The sequence below is a fragment of the Sus scrofa genome, chromosome 1 (assembly GCF_054392235.1).
Source record: "Sus scrofa isolate SSC_HxYL_T2T_F1_AM1 chromosome 1, Sscrofa_HxYL_maternal_Yorkshire_Landrace_v2.0, whole genome shotgun sequence".
Taxonomy (NCBI): Eukaryota; Metazoa; Chordata; class Mammalia; order Artiodactyla; family Suidae; genus Sus; species Sus scrofa.
The window spans coordinates 219,468,383-219,483,682 of record NC_139383.1 but is presented as its reverse complement, the minus strand read 5'-3'; positions in this window follow the sequence as shown (position 1 = coordinate 219,483,682).

The following is a 15,300-nucleotide window of genomic DNA, read 5'->3' as shown; positions in this document are numbered from 1 at the left end:
TCAGACAGAAGGATGGGAAATGAATGTTGTTTTAATATACACCCACCTCTTTCTACAGACCTTAATCTTCTCGTGATAACTGTGTCTCTAAATGGAAAGCTATTAATTTAAAAGAAAACATTTACTAACTTCAATTGAAAAAAATATGATAAATTTCATTCCAAACCTAGACATCTAATTTCTCAGAATATGATCTTGAAGGATGAAAGTAAGTATATGTAACAAATATTTAGAAGTTGTTCATAAAATATAATGAAGTATGTTATATCATATATTATTTTTTTCATTCTCCCACTTTCTTCATTTTTTCAGACTTTTAGGGGATCATGATTATATTTAACTCAACTGCTTAAAAATTAAAGAAATAAATGTTACAGCAAAAAATACCTTTGGGAAAAATAAAATCTAAATATAAGTGCTTCAGAACACACAGAAATAGTGCACACATGTAACAGTCTGAGAAGACAGTATGTCTTCTTCCTTTTCACTTGACCTACACATGCAGTGGTATACTGGTAAAAGTTTAATAGTCAGCTCACCAGAAAAAAAATATGCGTACAAAAGTTCACTACAAATTTTACTGATATAAAGACTATGCAGCAATAATTCACACATAATACAGTATTCAGCACTCTTCATTGTAACTTCCACAGAGCTAATTCATTCTCAGAGAATCCTTCAACTGAATTTTGCCTAACTCCTGACTCTGTAGGTAACCTACAGCTGCAATTGACAAATAAGCATAGAACAACATGAACACTGGTTTATATTTCTACTTATGTTTATATTAGCCAATAATCAAAAGGGAAACAATGAAGACAATGTGAAAACGTTCCATGATTGTCAATAATAAACTCCCTTGCTGAACTGAATAATGAATTTCAATTACCAGAGGAAGACTTCCTCAATCATCCTGTGCTTTCCAGATGTAAGAGTAATTATGTACTGTATGATGTTTCACTTTACAGATGCAATGGGTAAAAATAAACTTAAGAGCACAGGTACTTTTAAAACATAATAAAATAATTAGGAATGGTAACTTTTGGTATCTATTACCAAAAGTTTTTGCTATAATTTAATTGTAAGTTAATATAATTTTAATGATGGATATATTTACTAACTAGCTAGAAAAACTCCTGAAAATTAAAAAGATCAGTGCTTGAGAGCTGTTGTAAGCTGATTAGCACATCATTGTATGTATGGAAAGCAAAAAGTTTTGAATTCATCTAGGTATGTCACATTTTCTTTAGAATAGGTTTAAATTTTCCTTAGAATAGGTTCTGACTAGAAACCGTTAGGATCTAGTCATTGGTTTTTCTCTTCCCATAAAGTTATTGCAATGTTATAAAACATTTATTATGTTTGTGGTTGGAGAAAACGCTACTAAAGAAACAGTGAGTTGTTCAAAATACAGTATAACTTTTAAAAAGGCAGTGTGGCAAAAAGTCATTGATGGTCACTCAGGAAAAAAAAAAAAATCCAAAACTCAAGAAACCCTCTGAAGCAAGTAATTTAGGTGTGATGATCACAGAAATCAGGAGTAATTAAGTGGGAGGAGTTAGAAGACGAAGAAGAAAGGCCCAATAAAATGTGAGTTATTGATTTTGTTTCCACTAAAGACAATGGCATTCAATCCTACTGGGAAAATACAGCATACTACAAACTTAGATTATGTATTTTTAGGTATTCAGTTTTGAAAATTAAAGTTATTATGTCACAAAGAATGCATCAGTAATATCAAAAGAAGTATTAAAACATCTTCTAAACCTAACAAATCTAAAAATATGAACACCAAGATGTTGACCAAACCCAAACTCTCTTATCTCCTTCTTCCATCCTCTCCTCTTCCCATGTGCACACAATTTCAACAACAAGGACATTACAAAACATTTCCAAATGCTATTAGAAGAAATTAAATAAAATTTCAGATAATGAAAAAGAAAAAAACTGAAGATATTATTTATCAAAACAAATGAAAGTAGGCAAACTGTGTTCAATGGCCGACTCAGAGCTACATGTTTTTCAATTTTTAAATAACAAAATAATCAAATTGAGATATCAACCCAAGAAGTTAAAAAATAGCAAAAAACAGGAGTTCCTGTCATGGCACAGCAGAAGTGAATCTGACTAGGAACCATGAGATTGCAGGTTCCATCCCTGGCCTTGCTCAGTGGGTTAAGCTACACCTCTGATTAGACTCTAGCCCAGAAACCTCCATATGCCATGGGTACAGCCCTAAAAAAGACAAAATAAAATAAAATAAAAAATAAAAATAGCAAAAAAAGAAACTTAAGAAAAAAGAAATATAAAAGAAATTAGAAAATAGAAAAAAATAGTAGAACAGATCACATTTTTAAAGTAATAAAAAATAAAACCTATATAATAGCAAATGAAAATGAAAAAAAGGTAAATTTACAAAATCAGAAGGAAGAAAATAAGAGCAGACTCAGAGTTATTTAAAAATATTGAAAATCATGATGAATTAGTCAATTATATGGCAAAGTGGATTTACTCAAACTAAGTCCAAATAGACATAGTGTGAACAGAACAACTTCATGGAAGAAAATGAAGATATTACAAAGAATTATCTACAGTGTTTCCAAACCAGATGTGTCTTACAATGAGACTTTTTACACTTTCAAGAAAGGTAATTTCCATACTGAATAAACCCTACCTCATCTCAAAGAAACAGATGGGAAGTTTTAAAATTAATTTTGAAAAGCTAGTATTACCTTGAAAATAGAAACTTATGAGAAAGAACAAATACATAAAAAAAACACCTTCCATTATGAATAGGGAAATTCTAGAACACACCCTCACACCATGCATGAAAATAAACTCAAAATGCCTGAAAGACTGAAATATAAGACAAGACACCATCAAACTCCTCGAAGAGAACATAGGCAAAACATTCTCTGACATCAACATCATGAATATTTTCTCAGGTCATTCTCCCAAGGTAATAGAAATAAGAGCAAAAATAAATCAGTGGGACCTCATCAAACTGACAAGTTTTGCACAGCAAAGGAAACCAAAAAGAAAACAAAAAGACAACTTACAGAATGGGAGAAAATAATTTCAAATGATGCAATGGACAAGGGCTTAATCTCTAGAATATACAAGCAACTTATACAACTCAACAACCCAATGGAAAAATGGGCAAAAGACCTGAATAGACATTTTTCCAAGGAAGATATACAGATGGCCACCAAGCACATGAAAAAACACTCAACATCCCTGATTATTAGAGAAACGCAAATCAAAACTACTATGAGGTACCACCTCACACCAGTCAGAATGGTCATCATTAATAAATCTACAAATAACAAGTGCTGGAGAGGGTGTGGAGAAAAGGGAACCCTCCTGCACTGTTGGTGGGAATGTAAATTGGTACAACAACTATAGAGAACAGTATGGAGGTACCTTAGAAATCTATACATAGAACTTCCACATGACCCCACAATCCCACTCTTGGGCATCTATCTGGACAAACCTTCCTTAAAAAAGACACATGCACCTGCATGTTCATTGCAGCTCTATTCACAATAGCCAAGATATGGAAACAACGCAAATGTCCGTCAATAGACACTGGATTAGGAAGAAGTGGTATATATACACAATGGAATACTACTCAGCCATAAAAAAGGAACGACATAATGCCATTTGCAGCATCATGGATGGAACTAGAGAATCTCATACTGAGTGAAATGAGTCAGAAAGAGAAAGACAAATACCAGGTGATATTACTTATAACTGGAATCTAATATAAGGCACAAATGAAGCTTTCCACAGAAAAGAAAATTATGGACTTGGAGAATAGACTTGTGGCTACCCAGGGGGAGAGGGAGGGAGTGGGAGGATAGGGAGCTTGGGATTAACGAATGCAAACTATTGCTCTTGGAATGGATTTACAATGAGATCCTGCTGTGTAGCATTGAGAACTATGTCTAGGAACTTGTTAGAAATGCAGCTTCTCAGACTCCACTCCAGTCCCATTGAATCGGAAATTGTACTCTTCATTCTGTATTTTGAAAAGCCTTTCAAGACAGTAGTGTCCTGTAACTGACACAGACTGGCTCTTGAGAGAAGCAAACGGTTAATATTTCAGGAGTTTTGTGAGTCAGAAATTATATACACCCATCATCAAAAACTCTACAAACAGGGAGTTCCCATCGTGGCTCAGTGGTTCAGGAACCTCACAAGTAGATGTGGCTTGGATCCCACGTTGATGTGTCTGTGGCATAGGCCCATGGCTACAGCTCCTATTCAAACCCCTAGCTTGGGAACCTCCATAGCTGTGGGTGTGGCCCTAAAAATGACAAAAAAAGAAAAAAACTCTACAAAAAATAAATGCTGGATAGGGTGTGGAGAGAAGGGAACACTCCTACACTGTTGGTGGGAATGTAAATTGGTACAAACACTATGAAATTTCCTCCAGAATAATAAAAACAGAACAATCAAATAATCCAGAAATCCCACTCCTAGGAATCTATCCAGAGAAAACTGTAATTCAAAAAGATACATGCACCCCAATGTTCACTGCAGCACTATTTACAATAGCCAAGTCATGGAAGCAATCTAAATGTCTATCAACAGAGGAATATATAAAGAAGATGTGGTATATGTATACTAACTATGGAATATTACTCAGCCATAAAAAATGAAATAATGCCAATTATTGGCGTATGTACACTATTGTATATAGAATGGATGGTCAATGAGGACCTGATGTATAGCAGAGGGAACTCTATCCAATATACTGTGATAACCTGCATGGGAAAGAATCTGAAAAAGAACAGATTATGTGTACATATATAACTGAATCACTTTGTTGTACAACAGAAATTATCGCAACATTGTAAATCAACTATATTCAATAAAATTTAAAAAGTGAAAAATTAAATATGTAAATTTAAAGTATTTTAAAATCGAAGATAATAAATACTCAAAATATATTACTTCCTAAATATTTTGTTATATAATAATAGTATCTATGTTTCTAAGGCTCTTGATGCCAGTATACCGGTATGGTGAAATTTGTGTTCTGATGATTATCTAGATCAGGGATTGGCAGAGGTTTTCTGGAAAGGACCAAATAATAACTATTTTAGGCATTATGGGCTATATGGTCTATATCAAACCTGCTACTGTAGTGTGAAAGCCACCATAGACAATAGTAAATACATTTGGTGTATACTGTAACTGTGTTCCAATAAAACTTTATTTAAAAAAAAAAGATTGGGTCAGATTTTGACTATTTGCCATAGTTTGATGACTTGTAACTTAGACTTTAAAAGATTATGGTGATAAACAGAGAAAATAATAATGCAAATTAAATTTAAATGTTTCTTGTGAAAGCAGTTATTACATTATATTCTGAAAACCACAAAGAATTGAGAGGTATTCTTCCAGAGTTACTAAACTAAACTGACTTGGCAAATAAGTTCTTCATACTGTTAATAACCAAGTAAAGATTTAACATCTGCTTTTATTATTAAATTTTCATCTTTCACATTAATCTATGTAAACAAAAATGTCATCTAATAGTCACACCAGAATGTTCATTCATCAACTTCAACCAGAGGTCAACTAAGGATACAAAGATTCTTCCAAAGCCAACAAAAGCATTCTGTAAAAATGAATGGTCTCTGTGAATCCACAAGGAAGAATTTTGAGAATCACTGTTTTAGATAGCATGTTAACAAGATAAGAAAGAGAAACAAGAGATGTGGCCACTGATAAAAGAAGAAAAAAATTATTTGTAGATGCCTTTATTATCAGCATAGAAAATCCAAGAAAGTCAATTAAAAACTATAAAAACTATTAAGAAAGCTCAACAAAGTGGTTAGATTCAAAATAAATACTATCAAAAAATAAATCCCTCTCTATCATGAAAAGCCAAGCAGAAAAATGCAATAAAAAAGATAGTATTTACAAATCCTGAAACCATACAAAATATTTACACATAAATTTCAAGAATGTTTAGTATTAAAAAAGTTCACTGATAGTCCTGATAGAAGATTTATGTTTATAGAGAAGAAATTAATATTTTAAAGATAACTCCTTCCAGAGTTTATTGTTCTTTGAATTCAAGTATCAATAGAATTTTGGAGAAATTTGACATAGTGATTTTTAAAGTTCTCTGAAAAGGAAAGAGCCAAAATTTAAGAGATGAATGAGAATAGAGGGAGGGCCTAAAAATTATCCTAACATGTTTTTAAATATATTGAAAATGAGTTTAAATAGCATAAAAATATGTAAGGATGAGCTGAATGTAAAATCAAACGTGAATTGTAATAGCAAGTTGTCACTCTTTGCTTACTAATGTATTAGCAGAGAATTACTTTAAGTTTTTGTAGTGAGAACAATACCCCTTTGAACCAAAAGTCAATCACAAAAATTCTACAAACTAAAAAGGAAACATTTCTCTCATTTCCCCATCCCACCTGCCTGCCACTGATACATACTCCCATTCATTGGGGGATGTGACTGGCAAATGCTCAAAATCAGATAATTTTCTCACATTATATAATTTTCTCTTAGACTGCTCTTACTGATTTATATTTTTTCTGTATTAAGGGAATTAGTCTTAAATATAATATGTATTGTAAATGTTTCCTGGCCCTTACTATGGTGGGTGTTTTTGTCATCATAGAAGTCTTGATTTTAGATAATAAAATATAATTTTTCAGAAGGTTTTCCTAATGAAAATGTTGCTTTACGAATTACTCTTTTTTTATTTTTTCAGTTTGGTCTAATCCTACTCGTTTGATTTTTATTGTGTTGCTTAGCCTTCAGGTGTCAACCAAAAAATCATTGCCAATATCCATGTCAAGGTTTTCCCCTGGGTTTTCTTCTAGGAGTTTTATGGCTTCACATCTTATGGCACATTTCAATAATGCAGTCAGAATAGATGGATTTAGGTGAAGAATCCAGGGAAACAGGGCAGTGACTGAAAAGTTCAGCAAGGACCACAGTGGGAAGGCCAATTTTTTCATAAGACCAAGCTTTTAAGGGTTTTAAACTCGATATATTATGCTTTGTATTTTACAAATAAATATTACTCTTACAAGAACAGAAAGAATGAATACAAGACAGTTATTAGGTTATTATATTAGTTCTATAATATACATGTATCTATAATAATCTTCATTTCCAAAAAAAAATTAGAAAAAATTTTAGGAGAAAAGTTCCATAAATTAAGATATATTCAATATATAGTAATTGAGAAAAAATTTTAAGAGAATATGTAATGACATAGGAGATGCTAATGTTTAAGTCAGGAAACCAAACCATATAGACATAAAGCCTATGAGCATTTTGTATCTATGTCTGGAATAATATAAGCAACATGTTATTCTGGGTTTACTCTGGATAGTGTAGTTATAAATGGTTTAGGTCTCATTTTTTTCTCCTTTGCATTTTATAAACCCTTAAAGCATTATCTATGTATTTTAAAATCTCTCATAAATATGGTTATAGCCCATAATCACACTTTCATCACCAAAGAAAACACATTTCAAAGAAATTCTTTGTTGAAAGCTTTTCAGAGGTAAAAATGAAGAGGTATCAAAACTATTTTCCAAGAATAGCCAAGAGCTCATCTCCCCCTTCTAAACACACACAAAGAGCCCTCTGTACACATATCTGTGCAGTAACCACAGTGAAAACTTCCTCTCTTTCGCTCTGCTTGCCCTCCAGACTAAGTGGCTGATAATCTCACCCACTTTTAACCCCCCAGCATATTCCCATGCCTCCCCAAACAGGCCCCCATTAATACAGAGAAGTTAGAATTCCAGGCTGGAGGGCTACAACCCTCCTGCCAAATAATCAGATCACCTCGTCAAACACTGAAACTTTACCATTGCTTATTTGAGTAATGAAACCAATGCCCATTTGAGTAATGAAACAGATAAAAGCTATCCTTTATTGAATGTCAATTAAATGCCAAGCAACGTATATGAATCACTTTATATCTTTAAAATAGTCATGCAAATTAGCTACTCTCTTTCTACTTTAGGCTAAGCCGCTGAAGCCAGAACACACCAAAATAATCACCTTCTAGAACAAAGCTTCTTTTTCCCTCACAAATGAGCCCAGTGAGTGTTTCCACCCTTAGGAGGGTTGCTCCATGAAGTCATTCAGGGACCAGGCTCCCTCTCTCCTGTTTCTCCAAATCCTATATTGGATTTGTTCTTGAATGCATGCTGAAGACTCCCTTCCCACCTGCTGGCCACAAAAATCACATCCAGGTTGTAAGCCAGCAGAATAGAGAGTGTGGATGAAGCTGGACTAGGCTAGAACTAGCACATAATCCCTCTGTGCTTTCTGTTGAGGAGATCTTAACCACAAAGAAGCTGCTGGGTAATGGAGTACAGCTGTGAGCCCAGGAAGAAGGGGATGACAGTGGTATATGAAAACCTAATAACCTTGCACTAGATGTCATGACTTTCCTTTTAAGGATTAGGAAAGTGCAGGTCAGAGAATTTTGGTAATTTTCTCAGTCACCCAGGAGAAATTGGCTGGACTAAAATTCATATCACTCATATATCTGACCCCAAATTCTTCATCTTTGACTGCATCACACTACTTCCTATTTGCTAGTATCCCTGCCTTCATATCTTCCTCTGAGCTCTTGGGAAACCATTATCTAGAGTGAGGGAACAGAATTGGCCCTCTTCCCTTGGACTTCGTACACCATAGACCAGCAAACTATGCCCCACCAGTCCAATTAAGCCTACCACTTATTTTTGTAAGTGAAGTTTTCTTGGAACATTCTTTTACGTATTGTCTATGTCTACTTTTACAGAGTCATGGCAGAGCTGAGTATTTGCAACAGGACTACAAAGCCAAAGATATTTGTTATTTGGCCCCATTCAGCCAGGGTTTTCTGACTTGTGCTCTAGACCATCTGAGTTCATCCAAAACAGTTTCCTCTCCACCTCCCATGGAGAGTCTGTTACTCAATACACTGTAGATTTTTATACAATAAATAGGAAAGTATGAGATGTCCACATGCTCCACGAAGAGAATGAATTTCACCCAAAAAAGTAAAGATTCCACAATGAAGCCTTTTAAGAGAAGAAATAAATGTTCAAATTAGCCTTTCAAACAGGACCAAAGAGAAGCAATATCAATGCCATGCTGAAAGGCAACAGAGTAACTGTAAGAATAACAGAAACACATTCTGAAGCTGTTCCCTTTAAACAGTGTTGATAAAATTTGTTAATACCATATGTTAGTCGTATGGAAGGAGGCATGGTCTGACTATGAATTTTGGAATTTTACCAGCAAACTTGTAAGATCTGAAGTCGCAGATTTGCTGAACTGCTCATCTCCATGCAGGCTGGGGCTGGAGGTTGAAGGGGGAACAGAGGGAAGCAGGAAAGCTGTTCTGTGTGCAGATTGAGTTGAGTGGGGCTGGACAGGACACCTCCTTGTCAATCTCAATCAGCTCTATATGTCAATATTCAAATGGAAGAAAATGCTGTTGCTTCCTTTGTAGACATTTTCTGATAAAAATGTATTTTAACAGAGTGATATGATCTGCTGTCAAGCTATCCAGCTGTGAGATTAACAGGACCATAGCCACTAACTGGGACTCATTAGGTACATCATCATTCATTAAATTGATGTACCTAGGAAAGGGCGGAATAAAATTAGGAAAATCCCACTGTGGACCTAATTGTGTGCCCACCTCTTCATACGTGGTATAGAATGGAATCATTCTATTTAAGTCTTTTATGCTGCGGCTTTACACAACTTCTCTTTACTTCAAGTCAAATGGAACCCTGGAGAACCAAGCGTTCAGTGCCTTAGTTCTGAACCAAAACCCAACCCCAATTTGATATGGGATACAGAAAAGCAAAGGAAATGGTGTTTTTACGATGGAGAAGTCTTGGGTACCTGGATCCCTGTCTCTCATGACCTATGAGCAGATGATTCTTAGGACATTTATCTCCCCCAAACCAGAGGCAGAACATGAAATTTTAAAAGTTATAAAAAGGTGAGTTATTTCTCCTTTTAGTCAGATAGAATCCATTGCACTTGCTGAATGTCCAAGTGTCCACACTTCTGGAAAAGCATTTTCTTCAGCCTGCTATGCCCAGCCCTAAGATGGAAGTTTGTGGCACTTTATCAAGGCTTTGAGAAATGACAGAAAAGAATCCTAGAGAACTTTACTCCCAAATTCCTGTCACTAATGTCTTTAATGGGTGCATTCTACAATTCTGAACAATGACTCTATCCTCTCTTGCTTGGTGGAGATCAATTTTTGTCCTTGGTTTTCTCCTCTGCCCACCCAAACATGATTCAGTGGAAAATTCCAGAGCTTGAGTTATTGTGGCATAATTCATGTCTGGATGCTGAAGAGGTAGTTGGCCTTCAGGTTTGCACCTAGCTACTCCGAAGGCGTGAGTTATTACATAATAATTCATGTCATGTCGTGTCTTATTGCTTAATTAACTTTCCTATCAGACTAACGTATTTTTACATCAGCAAATGCGGTGCCCTCGTATGACTTAAAAGCATTCCTTTATTTTATACTGGTGGGTCAGGAATAGTGTGGACAATTTATTGAAGATGGGTTGAAACTCAGGGCTAAAATAAAACCCATCATTTTTTATGTAAATAGTGTCAAAACTGCTCTCTGGATTAGGGGAAGAAGAAGTCAGGACTGCTAGTCTTTTGTATCACAGTAACAAGAGGACTTACTTTCTGGCATTTGTACAGATAAAGAAATAGTGGAATACTTTGGGTTATTTTTTTCCCTGTCCAATCACACAACTGTTCCAATTTCAAAACATCTGCTATCCCGCTAGTTTTTCGGTTTTTTTTTAAACTAGTTTTAGGTCTGCAGGTGTGATCACAAGGGATAAAACATCTGTGGTTTGCCTTAGAAAATGAAGAGGAATATATGCAAAACTGGCAGATGCTATCAGCTGCCGCTAAGTAACAACCGTCACAGTACTTAGTATAATGCCTTGCAAATTCACAAATCGGGAATCTGTAGTTCGGGGACTAGTGCATTTTCCCAGCTGCATATCCCAAGCTTATGTTCTGACCCTGGGCCAGCAGCAAAGTCTATGTTGACTTTTAACTTCTCTCAAGCTCGTCAGATAAACTGAGTCCCTTGCAACAATGAGAAGTACACAGTATATCTTCAATCCAGCAGGAAATGTAGATGTAATGACAACTGTAGCAGATAAGGCCAATTTGTCCGACTTACTGGTGACCAGCAGGAGAGAGCTGAGGGCTGAGATGAGCCAGCTGCTGGTCATAATGAGGTCATGCCAATCTCAAGGGTCCTCACTTTATCATCTGTGAGGAATGTTGCAAAGAGGGAACAAAATTCCCATTAGTCACTTAGATGGCCTTCAAATTTGAGGGGAGAAAAACATCAAGATTTATTCATCATAGTGTATCATTCCTAGCTAGATTGGTTTAGTAGAAGGAGCACAGAATTTGGAATTATACAGACTTTGACCTAAACCGCACAACTATATGCTGACTACATAACTTTAGGCAGCTTATCTAATATATCTAAAGCTCAATGTCTTCAGTCATTATTATAGGGCAAGCAATTACCACCTCATGTGAGGCCAGCATGACAATTAAATGGTATATATGAAGTATTTAGCAAGGTAAGACATTGTAGTTGTTATAAATACCTCAGATCTCCAACAAAGTAATTAAATGGTATATATGAAGTATTTAGCAAGGTAAGACATTGTAGTTGTTATAAATATCTCAGATCTCCAACAAAGTAACACGAACAATGGTTCCTTACATTCTTTTTCTATGGGCTTATGCAGAAAGGAAAAGTAGCCCATGACAAATATTTCCTATGAACTTTGGTAAATTTGAGCAAATGGCTCTTGCTCTATGAACAAACAAGGATTGTAGGAACCTGTCAAAGTGCGTTGGAAAGAAGGTGAGTCCAGCCCATCACACTTTCCAATAAATTAATCCACTGGTAAGTTAAGGGTAGAGGGCAGGCTAGTGGGGAGACCACATTGCTAGGTTTAGGTTTCACCCTCAAGAAGAGGTCAAGGAGTACAGTTATCCAGAGTGTTATAGTATCAGTCCTTGGAGGAAGAGGTGTCCTATGGAGGGAACAAAGGAATAAAAATGCTGATATTAGAAGTCCAGAGTATTTCAGAAGAAGGGGACTGTTTTTCTGATCTGTCTGAGAATGAGAAGACCATTTCCAGCTTCACCATCTCTAAGGGGTATTCTCATTCTTAGACGGATGAGAAAAACAGTCCCCTTCTTCTGGAATACTCTTTCAGAGAGTAATAAATTTGATTATCTACCTAGTAGTCATTCACACTTTAGAATGAATTCTTTCATTCAAATAGTGTTCTCCAAATAGTACATTGAAAGAAAAGAATTTTGATAGCAGACACAGAAGGAGGTGAGTACTTTTTCAATCCAAATACCTTTTAGGTTTTACTGCTCACTCTCTGTCCAAGAAGGGAATCATGGTGGGGGGAATAGGATTTCCAGCTGCTAGGGGTGGATGAATGCAGCCAATGGATTTATCCCTGGTGAACATGGAAATTGAAGTCACACCGAGAAGGCAGCTATTGCTGAGGAGATGGCCAAGAAGAAGTGAAATCAAAGGCATGGCCAATATGGGTGGGTGAATCAAAGGCAGAGAACAAGTAAGCTAGAATACAGGATAGGATGAAGGAAAGGGTATAAAAAGGCTCAGAATTTGGGATATGTTTGCCAAGGATGAATGAGTTAATCCAACAATTGGCTTTTAATTGTATGCTAAACTTGGGTCTCTCTATGACCATAGGTCTTTCCATGACATCAGTGTCATGGATGATGACTGGCCATCTGGGTCACTATTCTGTATAGAGCAGTTTCACAGAGGTCTGTGCGACTGTTAAAAAAGGACACTAATCAGGTAGGAAAGGGGTAAGTGGGAAGTAGGACATTGAAAAGCTAGGATGGGGACATGAAAATGATAGAAACCAACAATGGACTGAATCTTATTAAAATAACCTTGGTGAACCTTTGCATTAAAGACCATGACCTTGGGCCCTGGGACTGCATTTGGTGTTTAAATAACAAGGCTGGACCTTGCTGCAGCCTTACCTCATGGCTTCCAAACATTACATCTTTCCAAATTGTTTGGGAATGCATAGCCCCACTGGCCTCCTTTGGCCTAAATAGGTCATCGGGAGAGGAAGACAATGTTGAGTGTAATGTGAACTAGGATTTTGGACTAAATGAGCTTTCTGGCTTCTCAATGATAGTGGAAACATTCACAGACAAGGAGAGGCTGTGAGGGCGTATGATAGTTTAGCTGGCCCCTGCCAACTTTCAGTTCTTCCTGCGGGGCAGAGATCTTGAAAGTTACCACAAGGGTGTTTGTCTCTAAGTACATGAGTAAACATATGCATGCATGACCCACTGTGTACTCTCACATGTATGATCTCATGCTGGTTCTCACAAAGAAACTCCACCAACTTTGCCAAAGCCCTTTGATTGAAGTCCTTCCCAAAGAGGGAGGAGAGCCAGCTACCCCCTACCATTCCACACAGGCATCAGAGCAAGGTCCACACTCTGGGGAGTGGCCGATGGTGCTCTCCAGACCACAGCAGCTGCAGCTTCTGAAGCCCAGCTCCATCATCTCATTTTCCTCGCATCAGCAGCACACAGCTGCCTTCAGTCAGCCCATTGGGAAGGGAGTGGAGCTTCCCGCCTTCTTCTTGAAGTGGCATCAGCTGTGCCCCTTCTCCTCTGGCTCCACCCACATTCCACAGCTACATTCAGTAGCTGCTCACTCAGCCACCTCTAAGTCTAACCCGTTCTTGGCAGAGTGTTCTGGCCAAGTTTCTGACCACAGCTGTTCCACCTAGAGTGCAGCCGGTAGGTCAGAGAATGACCTAAAACAGCTGCCTGGATCAGGATAGGCTGGAAGAAAAAGGGAAGTGTGTATGATCCCAAGATTTGATGAAGATGTGTGCATTTGCAAATGTAGAGAGAACCTCTTTCTGCAGGTAAAAATGGGTTAGCCATATGTGGTCATGTGAGGGCAAGTCTGTGCATATCTGCTGGGGGAGAGTGTGGTGTGGGAGGTGGCTAAAAGTATATGTAGTCTGTATTTATAGACTGGCTAATGTATGTACGTTACTTGATCTAGCTCTTAAAAAGTTGGCAAGCCAAATTAAATTTAGGTGTGTCAAGATGATCTTGCTAATATATTTAGAGCACCATATATCTGCATCAGTCTCATTGTTTATAGCATTTGGGCATGTGAAGTGAGCTGTTTAAAGAACATCTAAGGCTGTATTCATATAAATCTGGGGTTTTTACTTTAGCCAACATCTTTAAGTGTTGCTCAGAGCTCCCTGAGCCCTCTTTGAAGCCCTCTGCCTAAGACTGCCCTTGAAGATGAAGTTTATCCAGAAGCTCTGCTTTGTCAGAGCCCAGATGCTTACATGTGTGATGGCACCAGCCACATGGCTGTACAATGCAGGATGTGCAAGCTGCCAATTGACATCCATATGGACTTCATTCCCCTACCAGGATTTGGCCCTGATCACTTCATTTTCTCCTCTTTTACCACTGCACAACTGAAAATGGTGCCCTCCCCTCAGCCCCACCAGCCTAATATGTGTCCTGGCATCTGGCAGGGTGCTAATTTCTGGGCTAATCTAAGGGGGGCACCACACTTGATCTTCTTTCAGACTTCATGTCCTCACTTGTTGATTGTGTTTTAGATCCAGCAAACATGGTTTTAGTTTGTCCTCCAGATACTGACAAGCAGAGAGTGCTCCATTGGGCAGACAGTTGTAATTTGTGAGTTGGATTTGCTGTTATGAGTTTTGTGGTTTGCTTTGGGGTCTATGTTCCCCAACTATTGCAGTGTGTGTTCCTTTTACTAAACACAAAAATAAATAAATCACAATAACCCTTCCTCTTGTCCTCCTTAATGGATACCAAATGAAGCAGTATTAATGTCATTTAAGGTGGAATCAAACTATGGGAGGAGCCTTAGCTATCATTTCAGTCTAACTGAACTGTTGAACATTTGCCATGTTCAAGGGACCTTGTCAGGCTTGTGGTGATAATGTGATGAATAAGTTATATATCCACTTCACAGTTTCTTACAATCTTTCATTTTAATAATGCCAAACCAAATAAGTAAAGCATAATGCAAGTGGTATAGAAGAGATTAATTTCTATTAAAGAAAGAGATAGGACATTATGGAGATGACAGGTGAAAAAGACCTTAAGAAACCAGTCTAAGGAGATTTCTTCCTGGCCTTGAGGAGTCACTGA